Source organism: Triticum urartu, chromosome 4, assembly GCF_003073215.2.
Source record: "Triticum urartu cultivar G1812 chromosome 4, Tu2.1, whole genome shotgun sequence".
Taxonomy (NCBI): domain Eukaryota; kingdom Viridiplantae; phylum Streptophyta; class Magnoliopsida; order Poales; family Poaceae; genus Triticum; species Triticum urartu.
Window position 1 is genome coordinate 127,613,078 of NC_053025.1, and position 25,041 is coordinate 127,638,118.

Below are 25,041 nucleotides of genomic sequence, written 5' to 3' on the forward strand. Positions count from 1 at the left end.
TAAAAAAAGGGAGAAAGAAAAGAGGCCATAAAAAAGAGAGAAAAGGCCCAAATAAAAAAAATGAGAGTAAAAGAGAGAAGGGACAATGTTACTATCCTTTTACCACACTTGTGCTTCAAAGTAGCACCATGATATTCATGATAGAGAGTCTCTCATTTCGTCACTTTCATATACTAGTGGGAATTTTTCATTATAGAACTTGGCTTGTGTATTCCAATGATGGGCTTCCGCAAAATGCCCTAGGTCTTCATGAGCAAGCAAGTTGGATGCACACCCACTTAGTTTCTTTTGTTGAGCTTTCATATACTTATAGCTCTAGTGCATCCGTTGCATGGCAATCCCTACTCACTCACATTGATATCTATTGATGGGCATCTCCATAGCCCGTTGATACGCCTAGTTGATGTGAGACTATCTTCTCCCTTTTTGTCTTCTCCACAACCACCATTCTATTCCACCTATAGTGCTATATCCATGGCTCACGCTCATGTATTGCGTGAAGATTGAAAAAGTTTGAGAATGTCAAAAGTATGAAACAATTGCTTGGCTTGTCATCGGGGTTGTGCGTGATTTAAATACTTTGCGTGGTGAAGATAGAGCATAGCCATACTATATGATTTTGTAGGGATAACTTTCTTTGGCCATGTTATTTTGAGAAGACATGATTGCTTTGTTAGTATGCTTGAAGTATTATTATTTTTATGTCAATATTAAACTTTTATCTGGAATCTTTAGGATCTGAATATTCATACCACAATTAAGAAGAATTACATTAAAATTATGCCAGGTAGCATTCCACATCAAAAATTCTGTTTTTATCATTTACCTACTCGAGGACGAGCGGGAATTAAGCTTGGGGATGCTTGATACGTCTCCAACGTATCTATAATTTTTGATTGCCCCATGCTATATTATCTACTGTTTTGGACATTATTGGGCTTTATTATCCACTTTTATATTATTTTTGGGACTAACCTATTAACCGGAGGCCCGGCCCAGAATTGTTGTTTTTGCCTATTTTAGGGTTTTGAAGAAAAGGAATATCAAACAGAGTCCAAACAAAATGAAACCTTCGGGAACGTGATTTTCTCGCTAGCATGTTTTGGTCTAATTTTAATTAGCGTATGGGCACTACAAAAGGAATCCGCATGGGTTTTGATTTGGACACATTAATTGCTCGCGTGCCGAGCTTGGTGTAGAAGAACTCCCCCCAGAGCTCGATAGTGCCAGCCTCAACTCGACCATGCCTCGAGCAACGAGCCACGCCCGAGCGAGACGGAAGCTACTGAAGGAGACCAAGCGGAGACCGACCAGCTGGCCGCTCGACCAGCTGGCGCCACCGACTCCACCATTCTGCCGATCCCGCCTGCTACTTCCTAGGCTGCCACTTTACTTTTATTTCTTCCTGCTTATTAGTCTCAACAAACTTTGTTAACTTCGCACGGTTCCACCCGCAGGGTGTATTTCAAACTCATGTTGGATATTGGCCAAGGGCCTTTTGATTGTGTAATTATCTTATCCGAGTTCTATCTTTCCTTGCTTTCTGCTCTTTTGGCTTTTTCCTTTGCCGCCTTCCCTTGGTTGCCGTCTTGCCAGCCGAACAGTCGCTCTGCGGACTGTGGCTGGGTCAAATACTTAGCCACTTTCGGGAAGGTAAGTACTTAGCCGGCTAGAGTTTTCTTGGCAAGTTAAGTAGAAGCCGGCCGGCCGGCTGCTTTGACAGCCGGTCGGCGAGGTAGGAAGCCGGCTTGGACTATGTTTATGCTTTGGGTCCTTAGCCATTTTTCATGCAGTCACCCTTTCTGCCTTAACTCCTGCCGACCGAACAGTCGCTCTACGAGTTGCGGCTTCTGGCAGGAGAAGGCTTGGGTTCCAACACATTACTTGTCCGGCTGCAGGAAGCATTTCATAGTACAAGGCGGCAAGTCCCCGGGTCGACGGGTCGAGCCCGACGCCAGACAGATTAATGAAATAACACAAACGACAGGTGTAATACTTGTCTTATAGATAAAAGAGGGCAGTCCCCAAGCTCTTCTCGGGGGACCCGGAGTCCCCAACGCGGCTAGGCCCGCCAGGAGCCGACGTGCCGCCGACAGCACGGTCCATCTACCGCTGGTAGGCCTCCGAAAGGCGTCTCATGCTGGCCAGCCGGTTGTCGCTCTCGACGAGCTGGACGCGGCGCGCTTCCAGTGTCTCGGCTTCGGCGTCTTCCGGGATTAGCGCAGCCAACTCTTGCATTGCCGTCTGCAACGGGTCCTGGCCACTTCCGCCAGGGTGCTCGCCGTGGCTGATCACGAGCACCTCCGTGACGGTGCTGCCGCCGCTGTCCGCGTGAGGAAGCGGCTCATCGTAAACCACCACATTGAAAGGGAATGTGTCGAGCGAAGCCGTGTCGGAGTCGACCAACATCGGGTCGGTGGAGCCAACCGACTCCAAGTCAGCAGCGGGCTCACTGGTGACGTGGAGCTGATCGAGGAGGCCCACGAGGCGGCCTTCGGGGTCATTGGTGCCTGCATCAGATGCGGGCTTGTCAGAGAGGCGAATCTCACCAACAAGATCGGCGAGGCATCTCGCCGCGCAGGCAATCTCCGCACCGTGTGGCGCGTCGGCGCAGACTCCGTCTGGCGTGCCGGGCAGGCTGTGCTCGCCAGGAAGGAACATGATTCCCGTCCAGAACAGGTCTCTGGGAGATGGTGCACCTCGCCCCACGGTGGGCGCCAAATGTCGGGGGTTGGGTGCGACATATGCCAAAGGACACTACAAAAAAACAGTTCTGTGATGATACGTGTTTGTCACAGTAGGTCGTGTTTTTTGTCATGCATGTACATCCATGACAAATTTATGACAGAATCAAAATAGTCATACATGTGCTGTCGTAGAAGTGTTCCATGACATTACCAAAATTATCATCACGGAAGTGTCCACTTCCATGACGATAAATCGCGCGTCACAGAAGTGCTTTCATCAAGGGTGACCGACACGTGGCATCCACCGTAACGGAACACCGTTAAGCTATCGGGTCGGGTTTTGGATCCGATAACCCGTTAACAGCCCCGACCAACGGGGATTTTCCATGTGTAAAATCATCATTGGCTGGAGGAGACACGTGTCAGGTCTGCGTTGTCACAGGTGTCACTCATCCAATGGGCGAGACGCGCCTATGATATGTTGACACGTGGACCGGCCCATCAAGTTTAAATGGGCCGGCCCAACTGAAGGCCCACAAGATTTTGCGGACCATAATGGGCCGGCCCAGCTAAAGGCCCACGAGATTTTGCGGACCATAATGGGCTGGCCCAGCTAAAGGCTCACAAGATTTTGCGGGCCATAATGGGCCGACCCAGGTAAAGGCCCACAAGATTTGTGTGTGCCATAATGGGCCGGCCCAGGTAAAGGCCCACAAGATTCTTGCGGATCATAATGGGCCGGCCCAGCTAAAGGCCCACGAGATTTCGCCTACATTAATGGGCCGTCCTAGCTGTAGGCCCACAAGATTTTGAGGACCCTAGTAGGCCGGCCCATTAACTGGCTGCCATGTTTTGGGCCAAATGCCGGCCCATATTTGATCCGGTCCATTAATGGCCTGCCACGCTCCGGGACTAATAGTGGCCCATATGAGATCTGGCCCGTTAAAAGCCTACCACGTTTTGGGCCAAATTATGGCCCAGATCAGGTTCGGCCCTTTAAGAGGCTTTGGGCTCAATTATGGCCCATATCAAATTCGGCCCGTCAACTGGACACTATGCTTTTGGGCCCACTTGCTAAAGGCCCACTTAGTAATTCGGCCTGATATTAGTTTTGGCCTGTTAAGGGCACGTTTAACATTTCACCCTATATTAATATCGGCCTGTTAAAAGCCCGTCATATAGTTGGGCCTAACTACGGCCCGGTTTGCATCCGGCCTGCTCGCAGCCGATATCTGATTGGGCCAAACAAGGACCGAGACAATTTTGGCCTGTTAAAAGCCCGTGATTTGATTCGCACAATCATGGGTCGGGGTTCATTTCGGGCTGCTGCCGGCCCGTGAGCTGTTCGGCACGTTTCAGGCCCAACCTACATCGTGATTGCATGACGGCCTGATTATGTACCGTAATTTTATGGTTTGGCCGGTTTACTGCGAAGACAGGATATATATACAATAAAATAACTGCAGCACCGTGAATAAGAAAAAACCTAGACTATACAATAAAGAAATTACGACATATTACATCCACTGGGCATCAAAGTTCGCCACTATGATAATAAAGCACAAGCAGACAGCAGATTACATACACGGGGCATCAAAGATCGCCACCAGTGCAAATAAACACGCCGGCAAAATAATATACAAAACCGACAGCACTTCAATAGAGTTCAAGAAAGGTTAGCCCTGCTGGGGAGCTGCAGCGCAAGCAGCTGAGCAAGATGATGAGACTGCGCTTGTTCAACACTTATATCTTCCTCACTCTGACAGATAAACAAGCAGACAGATGACAGGTTTTGCACATAAAAGTATCAGTGCTGACAATTCATCACATTTCTTACTGACGAATAAAGTGACACAGTTTAAAATTGCATTAACACAATATGGTATTGTTCAGGTCAAGACATGGCAGGAAATGACATTGTGAAGGAGTTGGCAGCTTCACGACACCACTGGATTACAGATCAAGATCTCATAAGTATCAATGGTCAGTGTGCTGTCAATTTATACCATTTCAGATTGGCAAATAAAGAGACGGTTAAAATAATAGTAGAATGATATGCCATTGTTCATAGTTAAGACATTGCAGAATATGACATTGTGCTGTAGTGGGTAGGTTCACCACACCACTGGATTACGGATGAAGAACAGAAGCATACATGCAGTGCAAAAGAAGATCACTTGCTCTGTATAGTTTAATTTACATGGTATGAAGAAGGAACTTGGTTGTACAACTGAAAACTTAAATTGAGAAAGGACAAACTTTTGTTTATGAACTACATAATAAACTTTAAACAAGCAATTTGATGCAAACACCAAAAATAAACAGTTGTTGCAGTCATGCCTAACCAAATATATACAACAAAGTTTGAAGGCTTGAGATGGACAAACTTACATTATTGTTGAAGACAGGCTCTACAAAGGCCTTGTCCATGCTAATGGGGGGGGGAATTCAAGAAGTTTACCACAGAATCTTCTTCAAAAGCATTGGCTTTATTCTACATTTTGTTAAGAGTAAATATATATGTGATAATATACAAAAAAATGGAGAATATTTAAGATAAGATGAAGAGTGATGCTACATAACCAAGTAGCTATAAATGTAAATGCAGTGATACAGGCAAAAGGTACAGCCAAGAGCAATGCACAACTAAACTTCTTCAATACCAACCTTATGGTAAGAGTAAATATAGATCTGATGTGTAGAAAATGGAGGGAAAAGGAAAATAAGCTGTAGAGTGATGGCACATGAACAACTACCTGTCATTATAAGTACACTGATAAAGGACAGCATGTACTTACAAGAACAATGCTGAGCTAAAAAACATTGGCATTGGATATATTCTACACTAATGTAACCATTCATACAGATCAGATAATTTGGAGCGAACAATTGATAAGCAAGCTATCATGCATACTGCTGTCACATAATGAACCAGGTATGTATGCAAGTACAGTGATACAGGACAACAGGTACTAACAAGAGCAAAGCAGCAGGAAGCATATTTGCGATATCCTGTCGTTCTTGTCAAACCGGAATTCTTCTTCGAGCAGATTTCCTGCAAAAAAGATCCGTAAGGCACATGCGGAAAAGTAGAAGTTCAAATTGTCATGTGATTTCATAGACAGTACCTCATCCTGAGAACGAGACCAGTGCATAACAATGTTTTTCCATTCAATGTCTTCAAAATTTAGCACAGGAGACTTCATCGGAATTCGTTTATAGACTTGCCATCAAAGTGTGATTTCCTCAGGTAACACCGATACTGCTGCAATGCTTTCTTGAAAAGCACAAGCAAGCTTTGCTCATCATGACTATCCAGATTGACCCTCGCCTAGTTACAACAATGTAATGTAAATCATTGATGTGTTCAATCAGCAGAAAACAGGAAAATAATAACCATGAATAATAGCACTTACACGTAAGTTGGACAGGAAGATGTGAAAATGGTGTTTGTCTTCACAATAACCTTCCCATGATGGGAATATATGCACGTAGTCCCTAACAACATTGAAAGTATTGTCTTTTAAACTGGGAATAAATGGAATGGGGTTCCAATCTGTAGGAATTGACCGTCTCTGCAGTTGGGATAGGTCTTCAGCTGGTGGACTTGCTGTACTTTTTGCTAGAGTGGGATTTTTCTGTGGTACAACTGGTGCTATGGCAAATGAAATCGGTATACCTTTTGTTGGAGTGCAGGTCCTGTGTGGTGGGGCTAGTGCCGTGGCCAGTGAAGTATGGGTACAGTCTGCTGGAGTCGGTCCTACGTTTTGTGTCACTGGTTGTACAGCCAATATAAGTGGGGTGCTGCCTGATTTCTCCGGCACCACCACGTTTTTCAAGGACTTTGCTGGTGCTCTTTTAGGTTCGACAATCACCCTCTTCCTTTTTGATGTCTGATGCACAAGAACAGCATTTGAGTGAAAAAACATGGTATGATGACAAATGGAATATGTATTGATAATGGATGGGCATGGCATCTCGACATATATGATGAGTAAACTAAGCAGATGGCGGTGCAACAAAGTAGAAGAAATGCAAGACAACATATGCAAGATACCCGCAATCAATAAAACATTGCTGAATTAGAACAGGCACCTTGATGGGTGAACAGGACAGGCCATCTGTCCTTGACTCCTCGAGGTTAGAATAGTCATTAGGATCATATTCTGAACAAGAATCAACAGGTGGGGAGCGTATGAGTTTCATTGCATCCAGAATGGCACTCAATGCCTTGGTGCCAATTTTGTAAGTCATTGCAGTGTTTAGCTTCAAGAGTGGACTGCTGCTAGTGCGACACAAAGTAGCTACATAGATCATAATGTAGATATAACGGGAAAACCTTAAGCATCAGAGTAAAATCAGCAAAGTGGAACTTGCTGGAATATATGTGCTAGTATTGCCGGTACGGCTAGAAAGGCTTCGGATACCAGCTCTCTTCAAGTGAAGGTGCGGTACTGTTAATATCAGTGTAACTCTCAAAGGCGACACAGCTCCCCGCATTTCCTTGCTATTCTTATTGGATTCAAGTGGGCAGGCCGCTACAAATCATATTCCTATGTTTACAAGATCCTACGAATCAAAGAGGCTCAAAGTGTCCATCACAACCGACCGTATAGACCTCTACACTACAAATGTCCCTGCTCATCTTCAGTACAAGGAACACACTGTACTACTATCATACTCCCTCCGTTCCAAATGTAAGTCTTGGTAGAGATTTCCACTATGGATCACATACAGATGTATCCGGATACATTTTAGAGTGTAGATTCACTCATTTTGCTCCATATGTAGTCCATGGTGGAATCTATACAAAGACTTGTATTTAGGAAGGGAGAGAGTACATATTAAAGAAGAACGGAAGAGGAACATGGTAAAGAAGAGCAAGCAGATTTTGGATAATAAAATGTTGGTTGCGCAGTGCCCACACATGATGAACCAGAGCGCATTAAGAATGCAACTCCCAGCTGTCTCTCGACCATTTCAGGCGGTTGGATGAAGATCCTACATCTCCTAACCCTTCTTCTTCCTCGTCTCTGATTCTTCCCATACAGAACACCGCACGGGCCGCCTGCCGGACCACCGGCCCCCACCGCTTGTGTTCCTCCGCCATGCCCACCCCCACCCCCGCACCAACCCCCACCTGCGTCGAGTTTTCTTTGTTCGGTGAGGCCCCACAACCACCGGAGCCCCTTCGATCGCACCGGCGAACTCCGGCGAGCTCTGAAAAATTGACTGACCCAATTTTGAAAGTTAGTCTACTGTGATTTAACTAGTGTGGAATATAAAAGGGGAAAACCATAAGCATTGGGAGTATAGTGTTGAGCGTGCCATGGCGGATCTGAAGGTGCAAACCGGATAAAGGCAACTTCGCAACCAAGACAAGAAATCAAAGTAAAGCAATGGCGATCTATTTTTTTGCCGCGATAAATAAGTTGAGCAGATACGAAAGAGTACCGCCTTTGGTGCGGCGCCGTGTACGCATCTGCTGAGAATTTGACGGTGCTGTGGTAGTGATGGCTGTCGGCGGCGTGGAAGCAGATCTAGCAGGGTTGATGAGGACATCAATACCATTGTTACACCCACAGCCCCTACTGTTACATATACTGGACCAATTACTAGAGCTCGCGCACGCCAATTAAATTACCAGGTACTTTCGTTTCTTGGTAATGATTCTAATGTTCATGAGATTATGATGCTGCCTAAATTGGATACATTTGTTTTGCTTACAAATGAAGGTCCTAGCTTGGAGAAGGATGAACATTGGAGCAAGAACACGAATGGAGTTGATGGCATGCGCAAGGGGATCAAGAACGGAGTTACAAGTGATGATTTCAGGACTTTGAAGCCGCCATAAGGAGTGCATGAAGCCTTGGACGAAATATACAAGATGCCACTTCATAATATTCGTCCATAGGCTATTCTAGGTGCTGCGTTACCTTATTAATGGGCCAGGCCCATGTAATTTCGAAATACTTAAGTATAGGCTATTTTTAGAGTCCGTATGTGTGGGGAAACAAGAGTTAGGGTTGGTTTCGGACCCCACCCTCAAGGGCCACGAAATTCCCCTCTCTTCCTCCATATATACAGCCCTTAGGGCGTCGTTTAGACTTGGGTTTTGTTTAGATTAAAAGTTCGCCATAGCTGCAACTTCGCGTACTTCGTTTGTGTCCAACGACCAGACCAAGACGTCACAGAACCCCACCTTGATCAATAAAGCTTTCATCTTATATTCGCAATATCCAGATTGCAATCTCAGCTTCTTGCTTGTTCTTCGTTTGCTCGCAGGAAACAGGCCCTCGTGGTCAGGTTGATCGTGCTCCGGCGTGGTCAATAACCCCTCGGAAGTTGGTTTAGCGATTGCTAAGGCGCGACGTCTCGCACGTTCGTAGTCGGATCGTCAAGGTCGACTCCCACAGAAAACGATAGCCACCATCTCATCGAAACATCGGGACACCTTTGCCTCTATCAAGGGTAGACGGTGGCGGCGGGGCGCGGTGGACGAGACAGTCGTAGGAGCGGCACCGGCAAGGTGGACGATGGCGGGGATGAAGCGAGAGGACGGGATGCAAGGATCCCGGTCCGAAGCCGTGGATGAGAGAGGTCGATCTCTTGTAATGGATGGCGGTGTCGGGGTATCAGCTCCGGCATGGTGGAGGAGGACGGCGGTGGATGGGGTGGCGGACGACGGCGGACGGAGGAGGGTGGGTGGAGAGGGTGTTTTGGCGCCCACAGAGTACGAATGGGGAAACGGGAGGTAGAGAAGAAGGGGGGGCCATGTATTCAGGGCGCACTTGTCTCAAATGCGAGGAAATTTACAAACTTAGCCCCCGTTTCAAATTTCTACTACATCACAGCAACATTAGTCGGTTGGGGATAGGACGGTAATCTCGCATACACCGAATATTTGCCGACGAGAGTTTGTTTTTGGCGCACACCATGTATGAATAGGAATCAGGGAGGGAGTCGATTTCGACCGAGGACACACTGTGTTTTGGCGCCCACCGTGTATGAATCCGGGTGAGAGGCGGTTACGTCACGTTTGGGTGAAATTACAAACCTACCCCTGTCGAAACCTATTGAAATCCAGCAGATAGGCTTTGCGTGGCAGGGATAGGCAGTAGTGATTTCCATCTCGCGGATTTTGGTTTCGGGCGGTTACTGCGACTTTCCCCGCTTCGTTCAAATTTTGCAGAGTGCACGTTTACCGTGCCAACTCAATTCGAATCCCGTTTGTATTCTATTTTTTTCGGGCGGGATCCATTTTCAATTGGAATTACATTCTATATACATCATTTTTTTATATATACTTTCGAAAGCACAACAAAGAATTCTGCTCCTTTATATGTATAATATGATTTACAAATACAACGATCTCGAAATCTTAAGGTTGAATTCGAAATTTTTTAACCAAATTATGTTCTACTAAAATGTATGGATCAGTAATATCTACATATTAAATAACATAGATGTGCGTGAATTCATATGAGTATGCATGTTTGATAGATCAATTTTGGTTCGAGTATGGATTACATGTATCATCATCTCGAATTCAAATATTTGAATCCCTTTTTTGTTCACTCCTTTCACACCCATCTCTCTCACATGCATGCTCCTTCAGGTAGCTATCACTCTCTTTTCTCCAGCTCACCTGCACGCTCACTTCATGTTTCTCCTATCCTCGCAAACATGGTCTCTCGACGTCTCCCTTGAGAAGTGTCACACTCTCCCTATCATTATACATTACACGGTTTTCATTATCTCTCACGTCTCTACTGTTCTCTGGTATCACTCGGTACCTAAGCTTTCTTTTTCACCGCCACACACGCAGTCTCCACTCGTCTTTCACTTTGTCTTTCTCTCTATAGGATTCTCTCACACACCCTATATGTCTCTACATATGACTCATACCAATAAAATTACTCTCTCTCTCTCTCTCTCCTGTAGACACAACATTTGTTGCGGTCTCCTTTTCGTCTCCATCCCAGACTAACATTATTCATTTGTTTACCGATCAGACAACCCCGACTACCGTCTCCTCTCTCTCTCTCACAGACACACACACAACTCCTGCTTCCACTCCACTTCCCGACTACCGTCTCTCTCTCTCTCACACACACAAAACTCTTGCTTTCGCACCCCGACTTGTATTTCTCTCACAAACATTTATCGACTAGCTAGCCTCTAGATAGGTTTATACACCCGCACACTCGTGCTTCCACCATCGCATACATGTCTCTCTCCCGCTCTTTGTATCTATGTAGATTTTTCTTCCCTTCTTGAGACACGCCCTCTCGATCGTGCACACACACACTATCGCCTCATTTTAAGCTGATACCTATCGCACACACACTCCTTGTGTCTTTGTCACACATGCACTCCGTCCTCCTCCACTCTCCCTCTCTCTCACACACACATGGGCTTTTTGCAACAACTAGCAAGATGCCCATGCGTTGCATGGAACATCAAGATGCATTTGTATGAGTAGTTTATCTTGTGGGGGAAAAGGATGAACGAGGGAAGGCCTTATTTGCAAATGTGGAGAGGGGTGTGGGTATCTTTTTGCAAAATTGCCATAGTTACCTTCCTAGCCGTCAGATATAGATCAGACAGCCTATATTGCAGGATGGCAGGCACACGATCATCACGGACAATGCTTTTTATAAGAGTAGGGATAAAAAATAGAGTTGGTGATGATGGTGGGCCTGCCATCCTGCAATGTAGGTCGTCCGATTTATATCTGACAGATAGGAAGGAAAATGTGGCAATTTACCCGCCCTCTTCACCACATTTGCAGATAAGGCCTTCCCTCGTTCATCCTTTTCTCCCACAAGATCTTGATGTTCCGTGCAACACACGGGCATCTTACTAGTAAGAGTAGAAATTAGACATATACCACTTCTCGAATCTTGAAACCAACAACATTCCTCCCTTATCTCATCAAAACCGCCAAAGGAATATATTTTGAGTGAAACATAACATATTTTTAGTGATATACGTATTTCAAAACTAGACTTTTTTTCTATCAAATCGGTGAATATGTATTAATCTAGTTTGATCGTGTGGCAACGCATTGGCACATTGCTAGTAGTTATTATAATTTTTTGGACACCAGACAAATGGTGGAGTACATATACAAAGAGAAGAGGCGCACGCACGCAGTCGGCCTCTCGCTGTCTCGCACACATGAGTGTTACGTAAAGGCGACGCTAACAAATAAACCCTAAAACCCTAGGTGCACAATTGCTGCATTCGCGGGTACCGGGTACGTGGTGGAGCACCTTTGTAGGAATAATCAGCTGAGCACGCCTCCTCGTCGCGTAATTGCTCTGACACGGACGTGACCTCTCATAGCGCAGGCATTGAACCGGCGCACCGGCCAAGAGGGCCGCACTCGCTGCAGGCCCGGCTGAGCACACCTCCTCGTTGCGTGCAACCAGCTTAAGACTTCCCCGCCTGCCTTCATTGAATCCGCGCATGTGCCGGCAACACGTCCTTCCGCGAGCTGGCAGGCATTTTAGAACACAAAAATGACTAAAATATAATTAATTTACGCATGGTCTTGACTTGTTGTGCTCGCACTGGCAGCAGGAACTAGTAGAGGATTTTCTTTATTTATAACTCTCCACACATTTTTTGGCTTTGAAGTGAATCATGGTTGTGGACATTATGTATGAATGTGCAGATATCTGTGAACATGAGTTTGATGTGGAAGTTGAACTTGGAATGTCGGGCTTGCGCGTGAACTATACCATGTCCAATGCTTCATCTGTTATTGTTTGGAAAGTAATTGATGTTATTACATGACCCGAAAAAATACATTTTGTGCCACATCAGTAGATGCACGGACATCACAACAGGCATGCTGACTGGATAAACATTTGAACCTAGCTATTATGAAGGAAATTTTGTATTGAAAACAGTTTTAGATAGCAGGAGATGCCTAGCCTGCTCTGCTAGCTTATTTCTGGCTTCTTCCATCTCTTCTTTGGCTTGGGTGAAGAGAGCATCTGATTGCTCTTTTTGCTTCTTCAGGAACTCATCTACATTCTCAAGGGCTGCTGCATGCTTTCTTTCAGCCTTTACTAATGCCACGAGGACACGAACAGCTGACGACTCCACCTGGCTTGTGTGTAATCCAGCATCATCTGGGAATTTGCACCTTGTGTCTAATCCAGTATCATTAGGGAACTGGCACCTTGTGTGTAATCGAGCCTCATTTTGGAAACATGATCTCGAGGTTGACCATACTTCCCTCCTCGCAGGAACTGCATCCTGACATGAAGTTAATTCTTTTTTAGATCAATACTCAGAGCAACCCAGATCCATTTAGTAGAAGCCAGATAAATAGAAGTCAGATAAGTGAATTCAAAAAGAAAAAATAAAAATAAAAACAGACTACAAGGTGAGAACACCCACTTCCTACATCAAGCTAAAAACGAAAGCATTAGGACGATTAAGACTCTTCTTATTACACATCTTAGAACACCACGCTTAAGAGAAACAGAAACTATAACATATAAACATCAAGAACACGAGGCTACATGAAAGTAATTGAAAGGGTGTTATTTACCAAAGCTCGTTTTACAGGTTCGGTGCAGCTCCTCTTTAACTTGCCACGCTCCATGAAGATGTCCCGAATATCCCGTGTTTGGTCTTCATTGCTCCTCTTTTCCCGCCGACCTCAAAATTTTGTGACACTGGACTCCCCGTGTGGCGTGTTGAGTGATTCGGCTAAGCAACTAGCGAGTAGTAGTTGTAAACTCTGCATATTAGGTTTGACCGAAGTCAAACTTCCTAAAGTTTGACCAAGTTTATAGAAAAATATAAACATTTACCATAACAAATATGTATGATGTGAAAGTACATTCAATAATGAATCTAATGGTATTTATTTGTTATTGTATATGTTAATATTTTTTGTTATAAGCTTTCTGAGAGTTTACAAAACTTGACTTTGCCCAATGCTAATATGCGGATTTTAATAAAAACAGAGGGAGTACACATTTGTTTTCTTAGTTTGTAGTGAACTAATCATTTGTTGAAATTGTGAAATAAATATATTAGGCTATTGACTTCGAATGTAATGGTCTATACAATTCAATAGTTACAATCATTGTCGAATCCCAAGATGTATACAAGGTCTATAGTACTGCACAACATGCTCAAACTCACATAATCCCAGTCAAATGAGAATCTAAATACATTTCATAGTTATTACTTTGTAGGATGCAACAAAAACAACCATAACTCTACATCAGCCATTATAGAAGCAACATTTTGACATATCCCAATGTGTGAATGAAACGTGTAGAGAGAGCTTTTGAAGATGGAGCAGATAGGGCGGAAAAGATTGTATGTAAGTGGACGAGAGAGTAGGAGACAAACCTAACAAGACAAAGAGAGAGAAATAGAGAGAGGAAGAAGTTATGTCTGTGAGAAAGATGGATACATGTAATATACATGAGATGCGTGTGCATCTGGATTCTGTATACGTGGAAGGAGAAGAGACAACATGTTTGATGAGAGAGCTGGAAAAACATGGACAAGAGGGGAAGGATCTCGTGGGTTGAGGGATTGACAATTTTGTGCGGGGGAGAGAGGGATTGGTAATTTTGTGCAAGAGAGAGAGAGGGTAGGGGGAGGAGTCAGTCAGCCGTCGTCACATCACCCTGCTTCCAAATGACCCCGCATTCTCTAGCGTGCGCACTACTAGGAAAAGTCCTACTAATGGCGCACCAGTTTTGCCTACTAATGGCGCACTACTGGTGCGCCATTAGTATCACACTACTAGAATTTTTTACTAATGGCGCACCACTTGTGCGCCATTAGTATACCAGATACTAATGGCGCACCAGTAGTGCGCCATTAGTATGCCTAGAGGTGCGCCATTACTATCTGACTTAGTAATGGCGCACCACATAGAAGTGCGCCATTAGTAATAAAATTTTTTCAATTTTTTTTAAAAAAATTCAATTTTTTTATTTTTTCTTAATCTCGGGTCAATATGCTTAATCTCAGGTCAAATCGCACTCTGTGGGCAAACTTCCCGGAAGGTCACCTATCCTCACACTACTCCAACCCGAGCATGCTTAACTTCGTAGTTCTAACCAACCCTGCACCACCTCACTTCACAAGCACTTGTTGATATATCTATCATATCAATCCTATTAAACCTTGCTGATGTCTAGGACTTTGTTCATGTTCATGAGTATGATGAAATTTTGAAAAAATATTTCAAACTTCCCGGTCATATTACGTGTCATATTTTGAAAAATAATTCAATTTTTTTTTCGAAACCAATTTTTTTCTCTGTTACTAGTGGCGCACCTAGCATACGGTGCGCCACTAGTAAGTTTGAATTTTTTTGCCTCCGGATCTTAAAAGCCCCATAACTTTTTTTCTGTTAGGTTTTTGGGGATTTTGAAAATGTTTAACGGGGTTCCCCCAGTTAAATTCGGATGTAATTTTTCGAGTAGATGATTTTTCATATAGAAAACTTTTTAATCCGAGTTCGTATGCAAAAGTTATGCCCATTTTACAAATTTCAGAGAGATTTTACAAATAAAGTCAAAATTCATATTTGTAAATTTTCCCAACAACTAGACCACATATCACATGGGAAACTTATTTTCTTTTATTTTTTTGACATTTTCATCATTTTCTTTTATTTTTTTAAACTGAAAAGGCGGTCCACAGGGGGGGTGGTGCATTCGGTGGAAGTTTTGGGCCAAATTAGTAATGGCGCACCATGGGAGTGGTGCGCCATTACTAGTTAAACTAGTAATGGCCCACCACACCCACGGTGCGCCATTACTAGTTTTGAAAAAAAAACAAATTCTGAATTTTTTTTGAAAAAAACTTAGTAATGGCGCACCAGTTGATAGTGTGCCATTACTATTTTTAACTAGTAATGGCGCACTGTCAACTGGTGCGCCATTACTAGTTTTTAAAAAATAAAAAAAATTGAAAATAATTTAAAGAGAATTCCTTATTTGACACTACTTCAAAATATGTTTCCTTATTTGACACTAGAATTTTCTTTCTTCTCTATTTGACACTTGGTCTAATTTGTTTTACCCAATATGACATCGCCGTCAATTCCTTTAGCCTCTTCCGTCAACTAGGACCATAGTACCCTTCCATGAATCGTTGTGCAACGCTGGGAAAAAAGATGACCCAATCCTCGCGTCCATGTCTAGAGAGACCACATCATTTGTTTCCCCGATCCAGTACAGAGCTACAGCGGCGGCGCGGTATGCTCAAAATTGGGTGTCGTTTATTTGGAATTGGCCACGGCCCCTGCTTCCGGCAAGACGCGCGTACAATTAGCATTTTTTCCTTTTTGATGAGACAAGCGCGTACAACTAGCAAAGCTCCGGTGATACGTTCTCGCGAGACGGATAAGCACACACACGTATTATTGATTATTCAATGTTTTTGATTTTTTAGGCAACCAATGTTTTTGATATAGCTTATAGCATCTCTAGCATACCCCGTATATCGGCGACCCACAAAACTCGTTTACAGTTTGCGGAAAAACGACTTTGCGGGCCAGCGGCGTGATTCCGTCCGCAGATATGGCCGGATTCACCGGCGGCGGACGAGCGGAACCGATGGCGGGCGGCTGTGGAAGGGGGTGGAGAACGCACGCGAACTAAAATGTCCCTCCCGTCAACCACTTTTCGGAGATACCGGGCACCGTGGAGTCGAGGGGGGAACCTGTGTTTTCGTGGGTTGGAGGTCGGATTTTACCATGCCCCACAAAAAAAATTACGGGTCCGACGCGTTTACAGTGTCTGATCGGAAGACTTTTTTCGCGCGAACCCGTATTTTGACGGCTATTTTACCGCTATGGTGGCGGTGCATCGTGGCAGAGTGCGCAGGCCGGTGGCAGTTGGGTGCTCCTCGCCGCGAGGGAGTTCGTGCCTGGCCAGATCCGAGCAGGGCGGAGGTGAGGATGGATGGTCGGTGCTCGACCGGTGGGCTGGTGGCGCAGCGGGCCTGGCGGGGCCTGGCAGCGGTGGGGTGGTCCATTTCTGGTGGTGGTGGCGCTAGCTGAAGGCGGTGGCGAGTCCCACGAGCAGGTTGGTGGCGGCGCTTCGATGGCTCGGCCAAGATGAAGTCTTGGCGAGCAGCGAGCGGCTGGTCAATCCTGTGCGGCGTGGCGAGCGACGTTGCTCTTCTGCTAGTGTCGCCTGGGTTCTTCCGTGGAGAGGCAGGTCTGGTCAGACGCAAGGCTGTCCCTTGGTGGGTGACAACCGTCACGGGCGTCCCGGACCTGGCCGGAGGTGCTGGTTGGCTATGGTACGCCTAGGCATACTCTCAAAAAAAAACTATGTAACCAAAGCAGGCAGCTTGATCATTGATGGATTATAGGTAACACACAACACACGTACGCGGAATCGCAAGTTGCTAGAGGCGCGATACAGTTTCAATAGTTCCGTGACTCAGGTCATTTCTCTCCCCGCGTGTGTTGCTGCCTAGTCCGTGGCTCAACTCGTTGCATGTAACATGATCTTGATATAGCATTTATGTAACATGATTTATTTAGCTGTGTAGAAAATCCAGTCATCAAATATACGGATCTCAGATGGCCATTCAACCTTGACCACATATCTCATATACTTCTTTGTCTTTTTTTTGGGTGAAACATATACTTCTTTGTCTTTAATAGTAAGAAATTGGGTCGCAGAATGCATCAAGGGTAGTAACGTCCTTTTACATCTCTACTTAACGCCGTTAGAGTTAAAAATGAACTAGAGTGTCATACATGGAATAAAATTTACGCCTGGTGTCAAATAGGGAAGAAAAACTTTTTCAGTGTCAAATAAGGAATCGGATTTTAAGATAGTGTCAAATAAGAAAATCTCTCAATAATTTACTAGTGGCGCATCGTGGATGTGGTGCGCCATTACTAGTTTAACTAGTAATGGCGCACTATTCACTGGTGCGCCATTACTAGTTTTGAAAAAAATGAATCTTTTTTTGTTACTAATGGCGCACCATGGATGTGGTGCGCCATTAGTATTTGGACACTAATGGCGCACCAACACATGGTGCGCCATTAGTATATACTAATGGCGCACCACATGTCTGGTGCGCCATTAGTGGCCATATCATCTATAGCCCTTTCCATCATAGCTTTTGAAGATGGAGCAGATAGGGAGGGAAAGATTGTATGTATGTGGACGGGAGAGTAGGAGACAAACCTAACGAGACAGAGAGAGAGAGAGATAGAGAGAGAAAGAGAGAGAAAGAGAGAGGAAGAAGTTAGGTCTGTGAGAAAGATGCATACATGTAATATACATGAGATGCGTGTGCATCTGGATTCTGTATACGTGGAAGGAGAAGAGACAACATGTTTGATGAGAGAGCAGGAAAAACATGGACGAGAGGGGAAGGATCTCGTGGGTTGAGGGATTGACAATTTTGTGCGGGGGAGAGAGTGATTGGTAATTTTGTGCAAGAGAGAGAGAGGGGGTGGGGGAGGAGTCAGTCAGACGTCGTCACATCACCCTCCTTCCAAATGACCCCGCATTCTCTAGCGCGGTGTGGTCGCAGTCTTTGATCTGCTCGATGCCCTCTTTGAAGATTGAGGTGTTGTGCATGTTGGGGTGCAAAGAAGCACAAGCGAGAGTGGTCGCCGTATAACCTTGGATGGGGATGAATTGTGTGCTCAGGGGAGTGTGTGTGTGTGTTGTGCTGCATGTGTCTGTGTGTGTGTGTGTCAGATATTGAGAGAAAACAAACCCGAGGATAAAAATGGGTATTCACAAAGAGATTGTGCGGGCCTTGAGGTGGGCAGGGGCCGGGTGAGGGTGTCAAAATGTGCGCGTTGATGCATGTGTTGCATGCGACCGTGCGAGGGACGAACGAATCGAGAGAGATGGTTGTTATGTTACGGATACTCCTCTCTTTGTCTCTCTCTCCCTCTCTCTCTCTCACACACACACGCGCACACACACACAAGTAAGGCCCTGTTTGGTTCCAAATAAGTCACCAACTTATAAGTCGAAAAGTGCAAAAAGTGACTTATTTTGCCAAACAGACCCAACTTATAAGTCACCCCAACTTATAAGTCATAAGTTGCTCCACCCCAACTTAAAACTTATAAGTCACCCCTTTTTACATGGGTCCCATCACCTTTATATTAAAAAATAAGGTGGGAAGGTGTGGTCAGGTGACTTATAAGTTAGATGACAACCAAACAGGCGTGAGTTATAAGTCACTGATTTTAAGTCACCTGACTTATAAGTCAGGTGACTTATTGGAACCAAACATGCCTTAACTAGAAGACCGTTCTCTCATGTATACACAACGTATCGGCATCTGTCTATGTCTCACTCGTGCATGATCATTTGCACATTCACACCTCTCTATGTCTGTATCACATGCACACCGTCTCCACATTGCCCTTCCGCCACAACACACATATGGACACATACACACGTTCTCTATCAGTCACACACATAAAATCAGTATTAAAAAAAACTAGGGCGCACCTAAAACGTCCAAATCCAAAAAAACCCGAACTGGAGCTAAATTCAAATATATGGAAATATTGCAGCGTCAAGAACTTTCACAGGAAAAAAAGTTGAGTAATATTCGAGGATTGTTTTCACACACACAAAAAAGGTTCAGTGGATGTCCTTCGAGTGCGACACAGTGACGCACCGTTCAATTAACCGTGCGGCCGTGGTTCACGCGCTTGCACATGATTCCGTATCGTGGCTGTGGTACTAACTAATAAAAGCACTGCCTAAGTCTAATGTTTACATGTACTAGTACGGTTTTCTTTTAAGTTTGACCAACCTTATATATATATAACTAAAGTAAGCTCCCACACGCGCACTCATCAATATGCCGCCGCCGCCGTTGCGCATGCCGGCGCCTGCCTGCTCCGGCCAACAATTTCTCGGCCATCATCGCCGTGTCGCTGCCATCCCTGTGCCATGAAGCCGAAGGCTCGCCCGCTCACGTCGTCTGCAGTCCCTCCTCGCGATGCCACTGCGCTGCCAAGCACGCGAGCAGCTAGTGGAGCCGCGTCTATGCATGGAGCGTACGAAGAGGAGGACGAGCGCGTGCTCCAGCACGCCGACGAGGAGGAACTACCGTGTCATTGTCGTCTCCGACTGCGCGGAGGAGGCGCGCATGGTGGCTGTCGCGGCGGAAGCCGGTCGCGCGTGCGTCGAGCCCGTAAACCGGGTGCGGACGCGGAATCTACCTTCGAGACCTTCAATTCCATGTGGATCCTGCAATCTGAAGGAGAAATTTGGGTCAGTCGACTCATGTGAGCCGTTTGATGCAACATGGATGGCTAGAAGGGATTCTTCCACCTCTTCTGCCGTCTTCTTCCTTCGCTCCGTCGAACTTCTTTCACAAATCGACTGACCCAAATTATACTACTGTTGGGGAACGTAGTAATTTCAAAAAAAATTCCTACGCACACGCAAGATCATGGTGATGCATAGCAACGAGAGGGGAGAGTGTTGTCTACGTACCCTCGTAGACTGTTCGCGGAAGCGTTATATCAACGCGGTTGATGTAGTCATACGTCTTCACGATCCGACCGATCCAAGTATCGAAAGTATGGCACCTCCGAGTTCTGCACACGTTCGGCTCGGTGACGTCCACGCCTTCTCGATCCAGCAGGAGGGGCGAGGTAGTAGATGAGTTCCGGCAGCACGACGGCGTGGTGACGGTGTTGGTGAAGAACAATCTCCGCAGGGCTTCGCCTAAGCACTACGAAAACTATGACAGAGGATAAACTAGAGGGGACGGGGTTGCCGGCACACGGTTTGGTGTTTCTTGATGTCTTTTGGGTGCTAGCCCTACCCCTCTATTTATATGTTGAGCCCCGGGGTCGAAACTTGGAGTAAAAGCCTCCACAAAGTCGGTTTCACCCGAAAGGCAAGAGTCCTTCTCGGACTCCATGGCCAGACGCCAGGGTTCCCGGCGTCTGGACCCAGAAGCCAGGGACCCTGGCATCTAACCCCTGGACTCCACAAAACTTCCTTTTGGGCTTACCAAAAACCTTGTGGGCATTCCCCTTTGGCCCAAATAAAGTGTTCTCGTACCCAAACATTTCGGGAAACATCCAAAACCCCTTCCGGTGAATTCCGGAACCCTTCCGATGACCAAACACTATTATCCCATATATCAAACTTTATCTCCGGACCATTCCGGAGTTCCTCGTCATGTCCGTGATCTCATCCCGGACTCCGAACAACATTCGGTCATCAACATACATAACTCATATAGTACTATATCGTCAACGAACGTTAAGCGTGCGGACCCTACGAGTTTGAGAACTATGTAGACATGACCGAGACACCTCTCTGGTCAATAACCAATAGCGGGACCTGGATGCCCATATTGGCTCCTACATATTCTACGAAGATCTTTATCGATCAGACCGCATAACAACATACGTTGTTCCCTTTGTCATCGGTATGTTACTTGCCCGAGATTCGATCGTTGGTATCTCAATACCTAGTTCAATATCGTTACCGGCAAGTCTCTTTACTCGTTCCGTAACACATCATCCCGCAACTAACTCATTAGTTGCAATGCTTGCAAGGCTTAAGTGATGTGCATTACCGAGAGGGCCCAGAGATACCTCTCTGACAATCGGAGTGACAAATCCTAATCTCAAAATACGCCAACCCAACAAGTACCTTCGGAGACACCTGTAGAGCACCTTTATAATCACCCAGTTACGTTGTGATGTTTGGTAGCACACAAAGTGTTCCTCCGGTAAACGGGAGTTGCGTAATCTCATAGTCATAGGAACATGTATAAGTCATGAAGAAAGCAATAGCAACAAACTAAACGATCAAGTGCTAAGCTAACGGAATGGGTCAAGTTAATCACATCATTCTCCTAATGATGTGATCCTGTTAATCAAATGACAACTCATGTCTATGGTTAGGAAACATAACCATCTTTGATCAACGAGCTAGTCAAGTAGAGGCATACTAATGACACTCTGTTTGTCTATGTATTCACACATGTATTATGTTTCCGGTTAATACAATTCTAGCATGAATAATAAACATTTATCATGATATAAGGAAATAAATAATAACTTTATTAGTGCCTCTAGGGCATATTTCCTTCAACTACTAGTACAAATGTATTAAGTACAGTAGGAAAACGAAGATACAAGCAATAGCACCAAATGCAAGAAGAACGGTAGTAAGACATAGTACTAGTACTACTGTACGTACTAAAGAGTTCAAATAACGAGAAAGAACATAAACATAGTTCTACTGGGGCCTCAGCACAACACACCCTTGAAAATAAACTAAGCAACTAGTCCGCTTGACACTGCAGTAGAACCAGCATGAGCGACGGCACTGCCACCTACTCGGAGTCCGAGTCCACATCCTCGACTTCGTCCTCGTCCCTCTTCCTCTTCCTCTTAGCCGACGCTTCTTTGCTTGAACCAGACACTAGGCTCTGATTCTTCATCCAACCCTTGTAGATATTTAAACAAAGGTAGGCATCCATTGCTGCGTACAGGATGTGATCTTCATCTAATGTCTTCGACTCCCATGCATGATGAAACTCGTGATGAGGTTTCTTTAGTTTAGCGTATGAAGGATCAATCATGGCTGCTGCCAGGGTCAGCATTGAAGGTTGAGAGGAGGACACCAGGCTTGCCTTCTGGAGATCGAAGGGCTGGCCTACAACGAGACCTATCCGACGCAGGACATCCATGTCGTTCTTAAAGCCTACAGTAACGAATTTCACTCTTTTGGCCTTGAGGAAGTTCTTAAAATCCTGGCACTCAACATCGGCATGGCATATGTGGTAGACCAAGCAAACGTTATGTACCCAAACCTGGATCACGGCAGGCTTCTTCCTCTCTTCGTCCTTTAGATCCTTCTCTCGTCCTAGGACTGTGGTGTACTCAACATCTAGCCCAGCGACCCACTCATCCGTTGAACTGTTGAACATGCGTAGGAAGCGAGCAAGCCATGCTTTCACCGTCTCGGATCCACGTGTGTAGATGACAATGAACTGATCGCCGGTGATGGCTCTAACCTGGTACTCAGCGGCGACCATGGAGATTTGGGAGGCCATGGATTTTGGAGGAGGGTTAGGAGAAGTTGAACTGTTGTACCCCGCAAAAAAAAACTGGGAGCGAACTACTGTGAAAGGACGGGACGACTGGGAGCGAACTGTTGTAAGGTAGAAGACGGGGACGAGTAGGGCGTGCGAACGGCGTGGGGTTGCTGGCTTGCCCGGTGGATAAACGGCTGCAAGCCCCCAGAGAGTTCTCGAGAACTATGCGGGACCCACTAGATGTCATGTCTACTAGACCCATATTGTAAGCCTGACGGTATAGCTTCTGCCTGTTCGCACGCCATGTCGGCGCGTGGATGTAACTTCACTTAATTCCGTCAAACGTCGTGCCTCCCACGACCTTCGCCTCCCTCGCGCGGTCGCGCCCTTTGAGACTTCGACCGGCTATAAATGAGCAACTTTTTTGCCTTTTTTAGACAAGCATTTTTTTCCTACTCCGCATGCATGATACTCCCTCTGGTCCTTTTTACTCCCGTCAACCGTTTGCAAAGTGTTTAACCAAATTTATACTTTTTTGAACACCACCTTATATTAATTAACCAGCCACACCAGTACACTCATTCGATACAATATTCACCACACAGGGCGGTACATTATTTACAAGAATACCATCTAATCTATTGTCAAAGCTATACTTAGCGATTAAGTGTGCCACCTTATTGGCCGAACGGCTAATCTTTGACAATTGAAGATTGTTGATCAACTTCAAGATGCTCAATGCTTTCATCTTCAGGTCACGCATATCAGACCTGTCATAGTCCCCCGATGCAAGAGACGCTACCACAAAAGCGCAATCAGTCTCTAAAATTACAGGATTATGAAGAGAAATACCTATGTAGAGACCGGCAATGCAAGCCCTAAGCTCCGCTTCCTCCACGCTTTGACAGGCATCAATGAAATCCCATGACCAAATTTATACTAAAAATATCAATATCTACAATACTGATTATAATGAGTATAAGAACTATGTTTTATAATGAGTGTAAAAATATTGATTTGACATTGTGAATGTTGACACATTTTTCTATAAGTTTGGTGAAAGTAGAGGTACATTGACTTCAGACAAAACTTAAATGCACAATGCAGAGTAGTTCCTCTGTCCAGGTGCGTGCCATGTCTTATCTTGTCATCACAACAAGGTTAGCTATTAGAGTACCACTACCTCCCTTCTAGTTTAAAGGGCTCGATTCAAAAATTTCACCTACTCTTAGCAAGATAGTAGAGGCGGTGGAGTAGTTTTTGAAGTCTGCAAAAGTACTCAACTAGTGCTGTCGTTCTTCACAAAAAAATGTGTTTACCAATGCATGCATGAACACTAGTTACTCTAACCCCCCTCTCTTCTTTAATTCTTTGCCACATCAGCATGTTTGCTATTCCCGTGTGCATGATACCAGCTAAGATACCACCATTATGGCCAGCCTTAATCATCGCATGCAATAATTTAGTGCACCTTGAAATATGAACATGTGTGGGGCATGTATGTTTTTAATGACTTGAGACTATACCTAGCCCGGCATGCAAGGTGACTTATTATGCACCATTCCCCATACCTGCAGGAAGCCCATTCGTCTCCAAATATTTTCCTCTCCATGTGTGGAAATAATATGCCTACCAAACTCTCCTTCTCCCTCCGGCGGTCACACCACTCCACCCCGTGTGAAAAAATCTACATGCATGACTCTCCTCCCCCCACACTCGTCCAATCCGTTGTGACCAGCAATATTTCCACCCCTTTGCTCCCCCGTAATTTACTCCGACAAATATGCCCCCGTAGCTGTTACTTAACTATAGGTGCATTGGGTCACTGACATATGGGCCCAACAGGGGTCTGGCCCACATGTCAGTGACGCAACTAGACCTGCAGTTAAGTCAGTGCAGCTCAGTCCAAATCTTACATAGGTGTGCCATTGCTCGCTATAAATACTGCGCCTCCCACGACATTGCTATCTCCTCCCCCTCACGTTCACGTTCATCGCTATCTCCTCACCCTCCCTCTCACGTCGATCCTCCGGCGACTCCGGGATGGTGAACGGGTAGCACGTCTCGTACTTGATGTTCTCCGCCAAGGGCCAGCAATGACCGCTGCACGCATCCGTGAGGTGATGCACCATGTCCGCCGGCGAGCCACAAAATGGCATCGGGCACTCATAGTAGTGGACGAAGGGCTCCTTGGAGGCATCGACCAGGCCGTCCATGAAACGGGAGTGGCTGTAGGGGACGTCGCGCCAGTTGAATATATGAGAAAGTTACTACGAGATTTAAT